This window comes from Panthera uncia, chromosome B1, assembly GCF_023721935.1.
Source record: "Panthera uncia isolate 11264 chromosome B1, Puncia_PCG_1.0, whole genome shotgun sequence".
Classification (NCBI taxonomy): domain Eukaryota; kingdom Metazoa; phylum Chordata; class Mammalia; order Carnivora; family Felidae; genus Panthera; species Panthera uncia.
The window spans coordinates 79,334,428-79,339,582 of NC_064811.1; the positions used below are offsets into that span (position 1 = coordinate 79,334,428).

The 5,155-nt window shown below is 38.6% G+C and overlaps 1 pseudogene; it reads right to left on the minus strand.

Annotated features, from left to right (window-relative positions):
- Positions 1 to 1,842: 1,842 nt before the first annotated feature.
- Positions 1,843 to 4,289, minus strand: LOC125922391 (josephin-1-like; annotated as a pseudogene).
- Between the last annotated feature and the right edge of the window lie 866 nt (positions 4,290 to 5,155).

Consider the following 5,155-nt stretch of genomic DNA (forward strand, 5'->3'; position numbering starts at 1 on the left):
TCACAACTGTCCTAGCATATTGCTTTTGTCAATATTATAAATAGTCTAAGAGTACTCACCTTTTTCACAGCTTCCTTATTAATTGATATTTCATGGAGTTTACAGTAACAAACTGGCAAGGTACCTTGTCTACTTATCACCTTCCTCAGATGTATCCTTTTCCTTCTGGTTGGGCTAAACTACCTCACTCACTTTGGGTCTTGAAGTACTCAGTTCTTGGAAATTTAAAGCCCAGCCCATATTCGGAAAGTGTGAAGCAAGACCTTGACATATCGGAGGGGAATAAAAGATTTAAACTCTGGCTGTGTTCGGTGGGTCTGTCATGGATTGCATCTCTTTCCCTGGAAAGAAAAAAAAAAGATATAACCAAAGACTGTATTAATTTGTTCCTAGAGACTGAATGCACAAAATCCCTGAACTTTGCAAAAACCTATTGTTTTGCAAGTCTTACTGACACCTGGTGGCTAAATCTCAACAGATTTCGCAGTAACCAGTGATGAGCTGTTTTTGCAATAAAACATCTAGGATTTGCAACACACTTGACACTGAGGGAGCACTAAACACTTAACTCCAGTGTAAGCAGAGTAAGAAATTCAGAGTTAAAGCAAAATCTTGCAATTTATTCATGTTCAAAGACACTCATGGGTATTCATTTTTAAATTTTTACCCCTATTTCAAAAACTCAATTCATCTGCTGGAAGCTACTCTGTGGGGAAAATCTTCTGAGAGGTTGGAGGTGCAAACAAAATATCCAAGATGTATTTCTGATATTAAATAGATTTTGGTTGCTTTTTCTCTACATACAAAAGCACTAATAGAAGTACCAATATTTAAAAACCTTTCAGTATTATGTAGTAGGTCTGCTTTGTCCTCTTTTTTTTTTCTTCCAGATAATAAGCAACATAAAAAAAAATCATACAAATTCACAGCTCAGGGAAATTCTACACACTGAATTACTGAGAGACTGAGGCCTTCTCATGGCTGTAATTTTAACCCAGTGGTTCTCAAACTTTATGATGCTGGAAAAAAAAATCACTTTATCTTTAAACACACATTGACAGGATACACCCCTAGCATTTCTGGTTCAGATTCAGTAGACCTTGGGTGGAGATCAGGAATATGTAATTTTATCTTACTTTCAGACTTATATTCAGAAATCCCAGAAGGATCCATCTCTCATTCTTCAAATTCCTCTGGTCCTTCTCCCATTCTCAGTATCCCGATTGTCTCTGGAATCCCCACTTCCATATCTGTAGCCCACCTAGCATACATTCTACTTCTACCCATAATATCATCCTGATTTTCTCTTAGTGAATAACTTCTGCAGCCTCAGTCATGTTGAGCCAGTGTGATTTAGAAAAGCTTGACCCCATGTCTATTTGAGGGTTGGGCATGTGAGCCACACCTGGACAAGTATTCTGTTTCCCAGACCATAGGAATTGGTTCAATTGCTAGATGGTGTGCATTTAAGGGGAGACTTTTATTATGGGAATTACTGAGCAGGAATCAGTGTCGTTGTGGTCACTTGGCTGGAAGAATATAACCTTGAAGGTGCTGTTGGCCATACGTATTACTCTGTATGAAAAGTAAAATCACACACACTAAAACCTGGATTTGTTTGTGTCTGAAGCTAGTCAAGACACTAACTTTTTCTGTTCCATTTGTTCATAGATTCCCTTTGTTTTGTTTCCGTTATTTATAATGACAAATTCTGTAATCCTAGTTCCCTGGCATATGACTGCCTCACCTGTAAGCTCTTGTGTTTTTCCTTCCACATTTTCTGTGTTTGGGAAAATGGCAAGGGCAGACCCACTGTATAGAACAGGGCACATTACAGGGGATTTAGGGGGCTGAGGTGAGGGCAGGTTGGGTAGAACTGCGTTCCACATCAGCCCTCCTCCAACTCTAATGGGCCCCCACCTCCTCTGGCACCACCAGCAGGAGTTCACAGTTCTTTCTTCACAAGTGATATTTTAGAAATGTCCCGAGCTCGCTCTTGCCTCCAGTCCACTTGGGCATCTTCAGTTTGGACTTGAGGTTATAATAGGCATCTCTCACCTCTCAAACACCTCTCAAACACAGATCCAGTGCTGCCTGTTGAGAGGCAACTTCAGTGAGAAGCACCTGCTGGAGGGCAGATGCACAATGAATCCCATGATTTTAGCGAGAGCAATGGCACTGACGTCACTGCGCTCGTCCCACCAGACAGCATCATAGGCTTTGGCTTGAACTGCCGCCATAATGACGTTCACGTCCTAGTTCCCATTTCCCAGCATGTTCTGCTCGCGGCAGGGGGATCACTGTGGTGTTCAGAGACAACCTCTGGAGAATCTCTTGCAGCATTTCCTGGGCAAAGGCATTGCTGTCCTTGAAGATGTTACGGAAGGCATGCAAGGCACGAAGGTCCCTGTGCTGTGTTTTCACGGTAGATTTGGGGGGATGCTGCTTGGGGCAGCTCCAAAGATTCAGATTCAGATTGTCTCCTTTCCATGGCTCGTGTAACTCATGTTTTCACTTTTGTTTCCAGAGAGGGCTGAAAACCCCTGCCCTTTCCTCCGGAGGAAGAATGTAAGCTTCTCAGCCTTTTCAGGATTCCTGAGAACTACCTTATTTTCTGGCGTCCATGATTTATGCCTTGTCATGGGGAGAAAAGGCTGGAATCAAAAGGACACACAAAAAAATCAACTTCTCTTTTTAATAGAAAGATCACTATTGGATTGGTATGCTTTGCCACCAATGTCAAACTGCAGATTTAAAAAAAAAAAAAAATTAAAGAAAATCTGTGGGCTCCTGGGTGGCTCCAGTCATGATCTCATGGGTTGTGAGTTTGAACCTCACATTGGGCTCATTGCTGTCAGCACAGACCCTGCTTCGGATTCCACGTCCCCCTGTCTCTCTGCCCCTCATGTTCTCACTCTCCCTCCCTCTCTCTCAAAAATAAATAAACATGAAAAAAATTAAAATGCTTAAAAAATTAAAAAAATCATAGAAAATCTAAGACCTTGTTTCCCTTCTCCCACTCTGCCTTTCAAAAATATCACAATTTTCTTGCTGTATTTTCCTTTCTGCAAATGCCAACTAGGCCTCAAAGCTGGGGGACACAAAAGAATTGGTCACTTCACTCCTTTTCTGACATTTCTTTCCAAGCGCAATGCCACTGACTCAGGAGACAAGGCCTAGGTGGGAGTGGCTGGGCCACGGCTATAATATTATCACAGCGTTGCCCTCCTCATTATATACATAATAATGTAAAAGCTTCATGATTTGGCTTCAACTTCAATGCCTGTCACTACACCGATTTCTTAAATACTTTCCAGCCAACCTGGTACTTTTTCATTAGCTCTTCCTTCATCTAAATGGATTATTGTTATTGTTGCTGTTGTTGTTATTATTACTATTGTTGTTATTAATGCACTATTAATTTTGCCTGAAATGTACGTCACCTCGTTCTGCACATGGATAACTCCTAGACACCTTTCAGACAGCAGCTTAAATGCCATTTGAACAAGACCTTCTATAACCACCTCCCCTAAAAGTTGTTCTCCCTGTTAGTGTGTGTTACTGCATCCTATGCGTTTCCTTCATTGCATTTTGCACAGATTTCAACTATGGATTTATTCTTGCTTGTTTGTGTAATGTCATTCCAAGACAGAAAAAACTATGTGTACTTTGTCTAATACCAATAATAGATCCTCTAAAAATGGCACGTTGAACAGATTATAATTTTTTTTTAATAAGGGTAGTCCTGCACAACTCAATTAAAAGGAAAGATGAAATCCATTGTATTTAAGTTAGCTTTTACTCCAAAATAGCAAATCACCATTGTCTGGCACGTTAGCCTAAGGCTGCTTAACAGACCACTAAATTTTGGCAGCAGCATGCCAAATACATTTTAATTTTAGCAAAATTGTTAGAAATATTAGTCCGTTTAGTTATGCAGTTGTCAAAACTTTGCAAATGTCCTTCTGGTTAATGCTCTGTAGTTTCAAATGACTGCATATCTGCATGCTTATCCTGACTTTTCACACCTGCTTTGGGTAATAACCCCGGTGACATATGCAGACACAACCTTGTGCCTGGCTAAAGAACCAACTGACTCATCATCCTTCCTCTCCCTCAAGGCAGTGCTTCAAATGTTTTCCATCAGGGTCCTCCTTCCTTCAGTATTGTAAGAAACAATCTCATTCAAGAATAGTCTCTGTTGTCTGTCCTCTTTTTCTCAGTTCCATAAATCCAATCATTTGCTTGGTTTTGGATAAATCTGTTGTAAGCCCATGGAATACCGGCATCATAATTGATAAAGGTAAACTTCTTTTCAAATAATTAAAATAATGTTTCAATAATTTAAAAAATTCACTTTTGAAGTGAAATCATACATGAAAAACAAAACAAAACAAAAGACATGCTGTTGATTTTTAATGTCCATGTGAGGGCCTAGAAACTCACCTTACTTGCTTCAAATACAAGCTCTAAGGAAAATTGAAATGTTTTCATTATATGTGTTATTTATATATTTTATATTTATGGCTTGTACCACAACAGCATTTTATTTCAGTATTTCAGTATTCTGTATTTCACTTATACAGAATGCAGTTTGATTTTGTTTTCTCATTAAGTTCATTCTCTAACATTAATAGGTTTTGTATACTAGTACAGAAACATAGTTTTCTGTGGGAAAATGCATTCCAAATTATAAGCAATTAACGTATTAAGTCTTTTGTATTGCAAATCCCATATTTGAGGATTCTTTTGGGGGAAAGTGATAGGAAATCCAATCTAGTCTTCTCCATAAAGGAGCTGAAGATGAATCCAAGTATTAAGAACACATAATGGATTATTAAAGAGATTTAAATAATAGTTTGGGGAGGGGTTAATTTATCAACCATGTTTATTTATGTTTAGGCAGATATAGTACAACACTGAAGAGGAGATATGAGTAACCACACATGTATTGTTCCTGGCTGTAATAAAAAACTCTTAATGTATGTACAGAAGATATGTTTTGTAATGGTTTTCCGAGAGGTGCTCATTATCGTATTGTTTACAGATTTTTTTTTAGTTAATAGGTATTAAACTTCATAACATGATTTGGTATAGCTACCAATATCATGATACTATTTTATTTCTTCTTTAACTTGTTTTTGTAGTAAATTAC